Source organism: Calliphora vicina, chromosome 1 (assembly GCF_958450345.1).
Source record: "Calliphora vicina chromosome 1, idCalVici1.1, whole genome shotgun sequence".
Classification (NCBI taxonomy): domain Eukaryota; kingdom Metazoa; phylum Arthropoda; class Insecta; order Diptera; family Calliphoridae; genus Calliphora; species Calliphora vicina.
Window position 1 is genome coordinate 11,833,456 of NC_088780.1, and position 14,882 is coordinate 11,848,337.

Consider the following 14,882-nt stretch of genomic DNA (forward strand, 5'->3'; position numbering starts at 1 on the left):
ATAGTACTTTTTCAATATTTTACTTTATTCAAAATTAGTACTTTTTGAAAAATTTGATTTTTCCATATGAAAAATATAAATAAAATGATAGAAACATGTTTAGAATTGAGTTTTTGAATTTTTTAAATTTGGTACTTTATTAGTTTTGGTTTGGTACTTTTTTGATTTTTTGGTACTTTTTGGATTTGAGCAATAAAATTTTATTTTTCAATTTGTAAAATACAAATAAAGTGAAAACCCACCTATTAAACAGATTTTTGGACGTTTTTTAAGTTTGGTACTTTTTAGGTTTTCTGTTAATTTTTGGTTTTAAACTGAAAAATTTGATTTTTCAATATGAAAAATATAATTAAAATGATAGAAACATATTTAGAATTGATTTTTTGACATTTTAAGTTTTGTACTTTATTAGTTTTGGTTTGGTACTTTTTTGATTTTTTGGTACTTTTTGGATTTGAGCAATAAAATTTTTTTTTTCAATTTGTAAAATACAAATAAAGTGAAAAACCACCTATTACACAGATTTTTGGACTTTTTTAAGTTTGGTACTTTATTAGTTTCGGTTTGGTACTTTTTTGATTTTTTGGTACTTTTTGGATTTCAGCAATAAAATTTTATTTTTCAATTTGTAGAATACGAATAAAGTGAAAAACCACCTATTAAAATGATTTTTGGACTTTTTTAAGTTTGGTACTTTTTTAAGTTTGGTACTTTTTAAGTTTTTTGTTCATTTTTGGTTTCAAACTGAAAAATTTGATTTTTCAATATGAAAAACTTAAAAAATGATAAACACATATTTAAAATTGATTTTTCGACTTTGGTACTTTATTAGTTTTGGTTTGGTACTTTTTTGATTTTTTGGTACTTTTTGGATTTAAACTCCAAAATATAATTTTTTGAAATCTAAATAAATTAAAAAATCATTGCAACAGATTTTAGGTATTTTTTTAGATTTAGTACTCTTTTGATTTTTTCGTACTTTTTTCATTTTAATTGCTGAAATAATATTAAATTTTTAATTTTGAAAAACTAAAAATAAATAAGCAAATCTTTTGAGAAATATTACATTTTTTAAACCAAGTACTTTTGAAAATCATTAATTTTTTTCCCAAATAGTACTAGTTTCAATATAATACTTTTTACAAAAAAGTACTTTTTTTAGAAATTATATTTGTTTAATAGAACTCTTTTCAAAAGATGTAGTTTTCTCAAAATAGTACCTTTTTGAGATTAATACTTTTTTAAAAATACTACTTTTTAAAAATAAGTATTTTTATATAACAAAAAATTATTTGAGTTTATTTTGTACAAATCTAAAAAGTACTTCTTATGGTACTAAATTCTAAAGGTTCAAACACAATTCACAGGTACCAAATTTCAAAATCTTTATAATTTTTGTTCATAGATATTGAGAGTTCCATAAACTACAGAGTTAAATTTGTCATTAAAATAAGAAAGTACCTTTTCTAGCACCAAATTTTTCACTTAAATCAAGAAATAGCTGAATTTAAAATAATCAAAACTCAATTTTAGACATATTTTTCAGTTATTCATTTTCTTAATGGTAAAATAAAAAAGATACTTTTTTGCAACTCAATTTTAAAGAGTTTTTCAAATCATCAAATGAAATTTTTTGTATAAAAAATAAACACTTTTTTCAAAAAGATATGAAATTTTGAAATAATCTTTAACCAGTTTTATAAATAACTTAAGTGTTTCCTAGACATTAAAATGAAAAGCTGATAAAATTCGAAAAAAAACTTATTTTTTAAACACAAAAAGTAGTTTAAAATCTCTAATTTTGAAACTTTTTTAAATTTGGTACTTTTTTGTCTTTTTGATTTTTAAGTAAAAAATTTAATTTTTTAATTTGTAACATATAATTAAAATGAAATAAACATCTTTAAAACAGATTTTGGATCATTTTTAAGTTTGGTACTTTTTTGAGTTTTGGTACTTTTTGAATTTTACCCAAAAAAAAATATTTTTGAATTTGTAGAACATAACTAAAGTGCAAAACATGTTTTAAACTGATTTCAAGGCTTTCTTAAGTTTGGTACTTTTTTTGTTTTAACTAAAAATAAGGTATTTTTACTTAATATGCTTTCCTCTTGTTGTTAAACTTGAATTATGTTAAATCAATAAACGACATTTTTAAGCATAAAGTGGTTTAAAATCTCTCATTTTCAAACTTTTTTAAATTTGGTACTTTTTGGGCTTTTTAGTACTTTTTGATTTTTAAGTAGAAAATTAAATTTTTAAATTTGTAACATAAAATTAAAATGAAATAAACATCTTTAAAACATATTTTGAATCATTATTAAAGTTTGGTACTTTTTTTAATTTTTGGTACCTTTTGTATTTTACCTGAAAAATTTAGATTTTCAATTTGTAGAACTTAAATAAAGTGAAAAACATCTTTGGAACAGATTTTGTGACTTTTGGTACATTTTTTCAGTTTTTGGTACTTTTTGAATTTTAACCGAAAAAAAATTATTTTTGAATTTGCAGAACATAAATAAAGTGTAAAACATCTTTAAAACAGATTTTGGGACATTATTAAGTTTGGTACTTTCTTGGTTTTAACTAAAAATAAGGTATTTTTACTTAATACGCTTTCCTCTTGGTGTTAAGCTTGAATTATGTTAAATCAAAAAACTACTTTTTTAATCATAAAGTGTTTAAAATCTCTCATTTTCAAACTTTTTTAAATTTGGTACTTTTTGGACTTTTTAGTAAATTTTGATTTTTAAGCAGAAAATTTAATTTTTCAATTTTTAACATAAAATTAAAATGAAATAAACATATTTTGGATCATTTTTAAAGTTTGGTACTTTTTTTAATTTTTGGTACTTTTTGAATTTTACCTGAAAAATTGTATTTTTCAATTTGTAGAACTTAAATAAAGTGAAAAACATCTTTAGAACAGATTTTGGGACTTTTGGTACATTTTTCAGATTTTGGTACTTTTTGAATTTTATCCGAAAAAAATTATTTTTCAATTTGCAGAACATAAATAAAGTGAAAAACATCTTTAAAACAGATTTTGGGACATTATTAAGTTTGGTACTTTTTTATATTTTTGGTACTTTTTTGGTTTTAACTAAAAATAAGGTATTTTTACTTAATATGCTTTCCTCTTGGTGTTAAACTTGAATTATGTTAAATCAAAAAACGACTTTTTTAAGCATAAAATGGTTTAAAATCTCTAATTTTCAAACTTTTTTAAATTTGGTACTTTTTGGGCTTTTTAGTAATTTTTGATTCAACATATAATTAAAATGAAATAAACATCTTTAAGATATATTTTGGATCATTTTAAAGTTTGGTACTTTTTGAATTTTACCTGAAAAATTTTATTTTTCAATTTCTAGAACATAAATAAAGTGAAAAACATTTTTAGAACAGATTTTGGGACTTTTGGTACTTTTTTAAGTTTTTGGTACTTTTTGAATTTTACCCGAAAAAAAATATTTTTCAATTTGCAGAACATAAATAAAGTGAAAAACATCTTTAAAACAGATTTTGGGGCATTATTAAGTTTGGTACTTTTTTATATTTTTGGTACTTTCTTGGTTTTAGCTAAAAATAAGGTATTTTTACTTAATATGCTTTCCTCTTGGTGTTAAGCTTGAATTATGTTAAATCAAAAAACTACTTTTTTAATCATAAAGTGTTTAAAATCTCTCATTTTCAAATTTTTTAAATTTGGTACTTTTTGGGCTTTTAAGTAATTTTTGATTTAACATAAAATTAAAATGAAATAAACATCTTTAAGACATATTTTGGATCATTTTAGAGTTTGGTACTTTTTTTTCATTTTTGGTACTTTTTGAATTTTACCTGAAAAATTTTATTTTTCAATTTCTAGAACATAAATAAAGTGAAAAAAATCTTTAGAACAGATTTTGGGACTTTTGGTACATTTTTCAGTTTTTGGTACTTTTTGAATTTTAACCGAAAAAAATTATTTTTCAATTTGCAGAACATAAATAAAGTGAAAAACATCTATAAAACAGATTTTGAGGCATTATTAAGTTTGGTACTTTTTTATATTTTTGGTACTTTTTTGGTTTTAACTAAAAAAAAATATGTTTCAATTCGTAAAACTTTTATAAAATTAAAAAAATATATTTAGAATTGATTTTGGATTCTAAAGAATTTTAATAAATAAAGTGAAAAAAACATATTAAAATTGATTTTGGATTATTTTTTAAGTTTGATTTGAAATCTTTTTTGGGGATAATTTTTCATTCAATATGAAATTTAAAGATTTTTAGCTGAAGTTTTAATAAATTGTAATAAAACAAAAGGTAAAATCTTAGAACATTGCACATAGTAAGAAAATTTCATTAATTTTGAGACATATTGTCCTGCTGAATATCTAACTCTAACAACAAATCTCTAACGTGTACAATCTTTGGTAAATTTAGCACGTATTGGTAAATATTAGATGTTTATAAAGCTCTTTACACCACTTTTACGTTTAAGGTTTACTTGGGTAAAATGTTGTTTTTGTTATTGCTATTTTTTTCAGGTTTTGTTATTAAGAAAAATTGTGTGTGTAGGTTGCAAAAGTTTGTGTGTTGGTGTATGGAAAAACAACAGTGAGTAAAATATAGCAGTAAATGAAAAACCGTTAACTAAGAGAGCTTTAGTTTGCAATACAAAAAGGCGCCTTTTCATATACATACAAACGTACACACAAATAAAAATCTATGGAAATATAAAAACAACAACTTTAGGACAAAAATAGAAAGAACAAAAAAACAAGAGTAAAGAGCAAACATTTTTGTTAAAAAAAAAATAAAAACAACAATGTAGTATTTTTTTTAAACAAAAAAAGAAAAAGAAGCAAAATTACAAGTATTCTGCAATGAAAGAAGGAATTTGTGAAAAATAAAATACCAAAATCCTATTAATAAAAACAAAAAATATGCCAACTAACAACTAACAACTTCAATATTGATTTATTTGGTTTATGGCTGAAATTATTAAATTACTTTTGGTGTTTCAGTTAAGCTGGTTAAATTAAATTTTTCCTGGTATCAGCTGTTTACTTTTTTCCACTTTTTGAGATTTTATTCACTCTTTTTTTAAACACTTGAATTAATTTTTGTTTAATTTTCTTTAATTCTTTATACCTATAAAGAATTTGTTTTATTATTTCCCACACTTTAACAGGGTTTGCTTAATGAAATTTTACAAAAAATTTCCTTTAAATTTTTATATATTTTCTTTGTTTGTTTTTTTTTCTCAATTTTGCCTTAAAATTTCTTTATAACATTGTTATAGTATTTATTTATTATTTCACTTTTACAAAGAATAAAAAGCACACACAAAATAATATTATCAATCCGTTTAATACAACCGTATCAATTTAAAGTTTGCTGTTGACTAAAATCTTTGTTTCAGCATCCCTGCTTAAGTCTGGTCATGTTTAAACAAGATTGTAAAGAAACAACAAGAACAAAAAACGAACAAAAAAAAAAAAAAAAAACAGCATCTCAATCTATGAATTAATCTCTACTACTCACAAACAGCATCCCCTATTAAGAGAGTTAGCACAAGCCTGATGAAGCTCTCTCAAAATAAAGCTTTTTATTATTATCAATAATAAAGCAAACAAAAACAAGTAACAGAAAAATGTACCGTTACAAACATTACAACAATTACAAAACAACAAGTAATAAAACTAAAGCTTTTTCAAATACTCTCTCCAATTGAAGCTCTTTGAAATGCAGTTTATTTTGTTTTTCCTTTAAATAGCAATTGCGCATTTGCAGGGAGAACTACAAAATTCATACGGAGAGTGAGAGAGAGAGAGGATGTGTGTATAATATTACAGGATTTGAGTACCATTATTTATTTTATACAGCTTATGACTAAAAATAAGCCAAACGAGAAGGAATTTTATATATTTTAAACACAAATGAATACAGAACCATATAGTTGGTTACCTCTAGATCAGGCACTGATCCAATAAAACTTTTCGGTTTTGGGCGGGAAATTTCCTGTATGCCCCAATATCTGTCATTTATTCGTACTCAGTTATTGAACAACAAAATTTAATTTGCATCGAAAATGTCGAATTTTGTACCAACGAATCGTTTTAAAATGGTAAATGTGTTCAATTGTTTTCAACGTGCGAGATATGGTTTGAAGATCAAGAATTGGAGGCATTACTCCATGAAGATTGTTGGCAAACTGAACAAGAGCTTGCAAAATCATTGGGAGCTACACAAGCAGCAATTTCAAAATGTTTGCGAGCAGCAGGATTCATTCAAAAGCAGGAAAATTGGGTTTTATACGAATTGAAGACGAGATACCTTGAAAGGCGATTTTCCATGTCCGAAATGATGCTAGAATGCACCGAATCATTACTTGCGATGAAAAATGGATACATCTAAGCGTAAGATATCGTATGTGAAGACACCAAGTCCAAATATCCATGACACTAAGGTAATTCTCTGTATTTGGTGAGAAGCAAAAGGATCCTATGAAAAATATTTTTCCCGATTTTGACCCATTGTAGGTCCAACTTACTATATCCTTTCTACATCGTTGCAATGACCTTTGAAATATCTATCATTAGATATCCATATTGTCTATATTAATGACTTAGTAATCCAGATATAGATCAAAAATTGAGGTTGTCCCAGTTTTTTGCTCATATCTCCGTTATTTATGAACCGATTTTGCTGATTTTATATAGAAAACTTCTCGAAAGCATGTTTGACAGAATTATTGAAGATTTGGATCCCGAAGATATCTGGGGTCTTCAGAAAATTGATTTCAACAGACAGACGGACAGACAGACGGACATGGCTTAATCGACTCCGCTATCTATAAGGATCCAGAATATATATACTTTATAGGGTCGGAAATGAAAAATGTAGAAATTACAAACGGAATGACAAACTTATATATACCCATCTCACGAAGGTGAAGGGTATAAAAATATATTTAGAACGATTTAAGGTCTTTTTTAATTTTGGTACTTTTTGGATTTTTACAGAAAATCTTAATTTTTCAATTCGCTAGACTTAAATAAGGTGAAGAAATATATTTAAAACTGATTGGGGGTATTTTTGAAGTTTGGTACTTTTTTTGGTACTTTTTGGATTATAATTGAACTATTTCATTGTTCAATATGAAAAACTAAAATATAAAGAAACAAGCTTTTAGAACAGCTTTTGGTATTTTTGAGTTTGGTGCTGTTTTAGTTTTACTGGCACTTTTATGATTTTTTGGTACTTTTTGAATTGTAACCGAAAAAATTAATTTTACAATTCTCTAAACTTATATAAAGTGAAAAAATATATTTAGAACTAATTTGGGGTATTTTTTAATGTTGGTACTTTTTTAGTTTTACCGGTACTTTTTTGAGTTTTTGGTACTTTTTGCATTTTAAATGAAAAATTTAATTTTTCAATTTGCTATCTTAAATGAAGAAAAATATTTAGAACTGATTTGGGGCTTAAATAAATTAAAAAAATATATTTATAACTGATTTGGGGTAATTTTTAAGTTTGGTACTTTTTGATTTTTTCGTACTTTTTTGGATTTTAACTGAAAAATTTAATTTTTAAATTTGCTTAACTTAAATAATCTGAAAAATAGATTTAGAATTGATTTTGGGACCTTTTTTAATTTTGGTACTTTTTTTAGTTTTACTGGTACTTTTTTTATTAGTTGTAACTTTTTGGATTTTAATTGAAAAATTAAATTTTTCAATTCGCTAGACTTAAATAAGGTGAAGAAATATATTTAAAACTGATTTGGGGTATTTTTGAAGTTTGGTACTTTTTTAGTTTTACTGGTACTTTTATATTTTTTTGGTACTTTTTGGATTTTAATTGAAATATTTCATTGTTAAATATGAAAAACTAAAACAAAAAGAAGACAAGCTTTTAGAACAGATTTTGGTATTTTTAACTTTGGTACTGTTTTAGTTTTACTGGTCCTTTTTTGATTTTTAGGTACTTTTTGAATTGTAACTGAAAAAATTAATTTTTCAATTCACTAAACTTAAATGAAGTGAAAAAATATATTTAAAACTGATTTGTGGTATTTTTGAAGTTTGGTACTTTTTTAGTTTTACTGGTACTTTTTTGAGTTTTTGGTACTTTTTGCATTTTAAATGAAAAATTTAATTTTTCAATTTGTTTATCTGAAATGAAGAAATATATTTAGAACTGATAAATTAAAAAAAAATATATTTATAACTAATTTTTTGGGGTAATTTTTAAGTTTGGTACTTTTTGATTTTTTCGTACTTTTTGGATTTCAACTGAAAAATCTAATTTTTAAATTTGTTTAACTTAAACAATCTGAAAAATAGATTTAGAATTGATTTTGGGACCTTTTTTAATTTTGGTACTTTTTTAGTTTTACTGGTACTTTTTGGATTTTAACTGAAAAATTTCATTGAAAAACTAAAATTTAGAGCAGAACTGTTTTTTATATTTTTTTTTTGATTTTGGTACTTTTCCAGTTTTACTGGTACTTTTTGATTTTTCAGTCCTTTTTGGATTTAAACTGAAAAATGTATGTTTTCAATTCGCTAAACTTCAATAAAGTAAAAAAATATATTTATAACTGATTTGGGGTAATTTTTAAGTTTGGTATTTTTTGATTTTTTAGTACTTTTTGGATTTCAACTGAAAAATTTAATTTTTAAATTTGCTTAACTTAACCATTCTGAAAAATAGATTTAGAATTGATTTTGGGACCTTTTTTAATTTTGGTACTTTTTAGTTTTACTGGTACTTTTTTTATTAGTTGGTACTTTTTGGATTTTAACTGAAAAATTTCATTGAAAAACTAAAATTTAGAGCAGAACAGTTTTTTATATTTTTGATTTTGGTACTTTTCCAGTTTTACTGGTACTTTTTGATTTTTCAGTACTTTTTGGATTTAAACTGAAAAATTTAGTTTTTCAATTCGCTAAACTTCAATAAAGTAAAAAAATATATTAATAACTGATTTGGGGTAATTTTCAAAAATGTAACTTTTTTTTAAATTTACTGGTACTTTTTGATTTTTTAGTACCTTTGGATTTCAACTGAAAAATTTAATTTTTAAATTTGCTTAACTTAAATAATCTGAAAAATAGATTTAGAATTGATTTTGGGACTTTTTTAATTTTGGTACTTTTTTAGTTTTACTGGTACTTTTTTTTATTAGTTGGTACTTTTTGGATTTTAACTGAAAAATTTCATTGAAAAACTAAAATTTAGAGCAGAACTGTTTTTTATATTTTTTTTTTTGATTTTGGTACTTTTCCAGTTTCACTGGTACTTTTTGATTTTTCAGTACTTTTTGGATTTAAACTGAAAAGTTTAGTTTTTCAATTCGCTAAACTTCAATAAAGTAAAGAAATATATTAATAACTGATTTGGGGTAATTTTTAAGTTTGGTACTTTTTTAAATTTACTGGTAATTTTTGATTTTTTCGTACTTTTTGGATTTCAACTGAAAAATTTAATTTTTAAATTTGCTTAACTTAAATAATCTGAAAAACAGATTTAGAATTGATTTTGGGACTTTTTTAATTTTGGTGCTTTTTTAGTTTTACTGGTACTTTTTTAATTAGTTGGTACTTTTTGGATTTTAACTGAAAAATTTCATTGAAAAACTAAAATTTAGAGCAGAACAGTTTTTTATATTTTTGATTTTGGTACTTTTTCAGTTTTACTGGTACTTTTTGATTTTTTAGTACTTTTTGGATTTCAAATGAAAAATTTATGTTTTCAATTCGCTAAACTTCAATAAAGTAAAAAATTATATTTATAACTGATTTGGGGTAATTTTTAAGTTTGGTACTTTTTTTAAATTTACTGGTACTTTTTGATTTTTCCGTACTTTTTTGGATTTTAACTGAAAAATTTAATTTTTAAATTTGCTTAACTTAAACAATCTGAAAAATAGATTTAGAATTGATTTTGGGACTTTTTTAGTTTTGGTACTTTTTTTAGTTTTACTGGTCCTTTTTTTATTAGTTGGTACTTTTTGGATTTTAACTGAAAAATTTCATTGAAAAACTAAAATTTAGAGCAGAACTGTTTTTTATTTTTTTTTTGGATTTTGGTACTTTTCCAGTTTTACTGGTACTTTTTGATTTTTCAGTACTTTTTGGATTTCAACTGAAAAATTTATGTTTTCAATTCGCTAAGCTATTTATATATATATATTTTAATAACTGATTTGGGGTAATTTTTAAGTTTGGTACTTTTTTTTAAATTTACTGGTACTTTTTGATTTTTCCGTACTTTTTGGATTTTAACTGAAAAATTTCATAGTTCAATATGAAAAACTAAAATTTAAAGAACGGGTTTTTATATTTTTGTGTTTGCTACTTTTTCGGTTTTACTGGTACTTTTTGATTTTTCAGTACTTTTTGGATTTCAACTGAAAAATTTATGTTTTCAACTCGCTAAACTTAATTTTCTGAAAAGTTGTTATTTATAGTTTATTTTTGAAAAACTTGCTATTTATAGTGAATTTTCTGAAAACTTGCTATTTATAGTATATTTTTTTAATTTATGGCTTTTTCAGAAAAGTTGCTATTTATAGTTCATTTTTTCAATACTTGCTATTTATAGCTTTTCTCTGAAAAGTTGCTATTTATAGTACATTTTTGGAAAACTTGCTATTTACAGTGAATTCTCTGAAAACTAGCTATTTATAGTTTATTTTTTCAATTATTACTATTTATAGCTCTTCTCTGAAAAGTTGCTATTTTTAGTAAATTTTTGGAAAACTTGCTATTTACAGTGAATTTTCTGGGAAGTTGCTATTTATAGTGAATTTTCAGAAAACTTGCTATTTATAGTTTATTTTTTCTATTCTTGCTATTTATAACTGTTTTCTGAAAAGTTGCTATTTATAATGAATTTTTGGAAAACTTGCTATTTATTGTGAATATTCTGAAAAGTTGCTATTTTTAATTAGTTTTAATCGCAAAGGCCATCTTTAACTCTTTAAATAACTAAACCTTGTTCCAACAATTCTGTGGTTATCAATTTACAGTTCTTCTTGATCAGTTTGTAAAATTTGCTGGTGGCCGCTTTCAAAATTAATTAGAATCACATGAATTTAAATCAAAATTATTTTATTTTGTTTTATAATAATAAAAAAAACCCTTGCTTAAGCACAAGTTTTTTTTTAAATACTTTAATCATTTGTGTGTGAACTTTAAACTCAATTTGTCTAATCAAAAAAAATATTAAAAATGTCGTACCAAGCTGTATGAGACAAAAAAAACTAACAGTGATAAGAAATAAAATATTTAAACAAAATTTGATGCGCATTTCAAGGGATGTTAAAGGCGTTTTGGGGTATTTTAATTTCCAATCTGACTATTAAGCTAAATTTAAATGATTTTATTAAGTGAGCGGCATTTTTCAAAACGAAAAACGGCTGATTATTTAAGATTGAAGAAAAAAAAATCACTTAATTGGAAATTTTTAATGTGTTAAACAACTAAATAAATTTGTTATTAAATCGTAATTTAAATGATAAGATGCCAGCCAATACATTGACAACAAAATTTATTTAGGTGATTTATTATTTATGGGATTTTAAATAGAAATATTATCAAATACATAAACAAACAAACTCTACAAATATTTAAATAATAAAATTTGCATTTCAAGATTCTTATCACGTTTGCACAACACACACTTTCAATATTATTTTACAAAGTGTAATCTGTTTTAAATTTCAATGGCGTTTAGATGCCATTTCCAACAAAAAAAAACACACACATATGACAGCATGTGTAAGGAAATTTAGGTCTCATGTTGCAGTTTTGTTGATACTTTTCTTTTTTTTTGTTGTTGTAATACTCATGCACTTGGCTGCATTAAAAGTATCATTATCTTGATTTTCAGCATCATCACTAAACATCATCATTCTCATACCTCCCTCCCTCTCCCTGCCCGGTCCTCCGCCATGATGTTTTAATCTCTATTACAGCATTGAAAAGTGTTCGTACGTACGTAGGTATTTGTATAAAAGTGTTTGCAGCAATCACATGCTACGTTTAGTCTCTGTCATTTGTGTCACAGTCATTGTCACTGTCACTTGCACTGAGGCGACTTTTATCCTTGGCTGGCTGGATGGCTGGTTATTTCCTTGACATCCAAATCGTTTAAATAATACAAAAACAAAATACAAAAAATATAGACGAAAAATAGAAAAAAAAATTATGAAAAAATACCAGTTACATTCCCCGACTTTATCCTTATCCCTTTTTGCCTTTTATTTACTTAAACATGCAAAAACGGCAATGAAGGGGGGGCTGAAGAAACTGATGTAAGATGATGACTTTTAGAAGCCGGCTATAAGTAGCACTTAAAAATAAAACTGTATGTTGTAGAAGTATGTAGAATAGACAGAGAGAATTATGACAGTTTTGTAATAGACCTACGTGTTCTTGTTGTTGTTGCTGTGTGTGTTCAAAGTAAACACTTTTACAAACATTGCTGGAATGTTGGCAAAACGATTTGCAAGATTGTTTGCATTTCAAACTGTTTGCTGGCGATGACGATGACGCACAAAACAAATATTAAAGGTTTAGGAATATTGTAAGTAGGAATTATATGCTAGATTTTTAAAGTAGAAAGGATTGAAAATAATATATATAGGGCAGCATTAAATTATAATAATGGCTCTAGACCAATTCTAATTCAGTTTAAAATCAATTCTAGTTCAGATTAAATTTCAGGTTCTAGTTGAGATTCTAGATATTTATAGTAAATTTTCTGAAAATTTGCTATTTATAGTAAATTTTCTGAAAATTTGCTATTTATAGTAAATTTTCTGAAAATTTGCTATTTATAGTAAATTTTTGAAAATTTGCTATTTATAGTAAATTTTTGAAAATTTGCTATTTATAGTAAATTTTTGAAAATTTGCTATTTATAGTAAATTTTTGAAAATTTGCTATTTATAGTAAATTTTCTGAAATGTTGCTATTTATAGTAAATTTTCTGAAATTTGCTATTTATAGTAAATTTTCTGAAATTTGCTATTTATAGCAAATTTTCTGAAAGGTTGCTATTTATAGTAAATTTTCTGAAAGGTTGCTATTTATAGTAAATTTTCTGAAAATTTGCTATTTATAGTAAATTTTTTAAAAATATGCTATTTATAGTAAATTTTTGAAAATTTGCTATTTATAGTAAATTTTTGAAAATTTGCTATTTATAGTAAATTTTTGAAAATTTGCTATTTATAGTAAATTTTTTAAAGTTTGCTATTTATAGTAAATTTTTTAAAGTTTGCTATTTATAGTAAATTTTTTAAAGTTTGCTATTTATAGTAAATTTTTTAAAGTTTGCTATTTATAGTAAATTTTTTAAAGTTTGCTATTTGTAGTAAATTTTTGGAAAAATTGCTATTTATAGTAAATTTTCTGAAATTTTTTATTTATAGTCAATATTCTGAATTTTTGAAAATTTTCTTTTTATAGTAAATTTTTGAAAATTTGCTATTAATAGTAAATTTTTTAAAAATGTGATATTTAAGTAAATTTTCTGAAAATTTGCTATTTATAGTAAATTTTCTGAAAACTTGCTATTTATAGTAAATATTCTGTAAATTTGCTATTTATATAAATTTTTGAAAATTTGCTATTTATAGTAAATTTTTGAAAATTTGCTATTTATAGTAAATTTTTGAAAATTTGCTATTTATAGTAAATTTTTGAAAATTTGCTATTTATAGTAAATTTTTGAAAATTTGCTATTTATAGTAAATTTTTGAAAATTTGCTATTTATAGTAAATTTTTGAAAATTTGCTATTTATAAAATATTTTTGTAAATTTGCTATTTATAGTAAATTTTCTGAAAATTTGTTATTTATAGTAAATTTTTGAAAATTTGCTATTTATAGTAAATTTTTGAAAATTTGCTATTTATAGTAAATTTTTGAAAATTTGCTATTTATAGTAAATTTTTGAAAATTTGCTATTTATATTAAATTTTCTGAAAATTTGCTATTAATAGTAAATTTTCTGAAAATTTGCTATTAATAGTAAATTTTCTGAAAATTTGCTATTAATAGTAAATTTTCTGAAAATTTGCTATTAATAGTAAATTTTCTGAAAATTTGCTATTTATAATAAATTTTTGAAAATTTGCTATTTATAATAAATTTTTGAAAATTTGCTATTTATAGTAAATTTTTGAAAATTTGCTATTTATAGTAAATTTTTGAAAATTTGCTATTTTAGTAAATTTTTGAAAATTTGCTATTTATAGTAAATTTTTGAAAATTTGCTATTTATAGTAAATTTTTGAAAATTTGCTATTTATAGTAATTTTTGAAAATTTGCTATTTATAGTATTATAGTAAATTTTTGAAAATTTGCTATTTATAGTAAATTTTTGAAAATTTGATATTTATAGTAAATTTTTTAAAAATATGCTATTTATAGTAAATTTTTGAAAATTTGCTATTTATAGTAAATTTTTGAAAATTTGCTATTTATAGTAAATTTTTGAAAATTTGCTATTTATAGTAAATTTTTTAAAGTTTGCTATTTATAGTAAATTTTTTAAAGTTTGCTAATTGTAGTAAATTTTTGGAAAAATTGCTATTTATAGTAAATTTTCTGAAATTTTTTATTTATAGTCAATATTCTGAATTTTTGAAAATTTTCTTTTTATAGTAAATTTTTGAAAATTTGCTATTAATAGTAAATTTTTTAAAAATGTGATATTTAAGTAAATTTTCTGAAAATTTGCTATTTATAGTAAATTTTCTGAAAACTTGCTATTTATAGTAAATATTCTGTAAATTTGCTATTTATATAAATTTTTGAAAATTTGCTATTTATAGTAAATTTTTGAAAATTTGCTATTTATAGTAA

At 23.0% G+C, this 14,882-nt stretch overlaps 1 protein-coding gene across 6 annotated transcripts in view; it reads right to left on the bottom strand.

Annotated features, from left to right (window-relative positions):
* The window catches only part of LOC135949434 (very low-density lipoprotein receptor-like), a 439,308-nt gene that overhangs the window by 244,670 nt on the left and 179,756 nt on the right, over window positions 1-14,882 (bottom strand). The window contains exon 1 of one of the 6 annotated variants that reach the window (XM_065498998.1): window positions 5,004-5,376. The exons of 4 other annotated variants lie outside the window; for them this stretch is intronic. The gene's annotated coding sequence lies outside the window, so the exon portion shown is untranslated. Of the gene's footprint in view, window positions 1-5,003; window positions 5,377-14,882 lie in introns of those variants that run through there. One more of the 6 variants, XM_065498999.1, reaches the window with a different exon arrangement.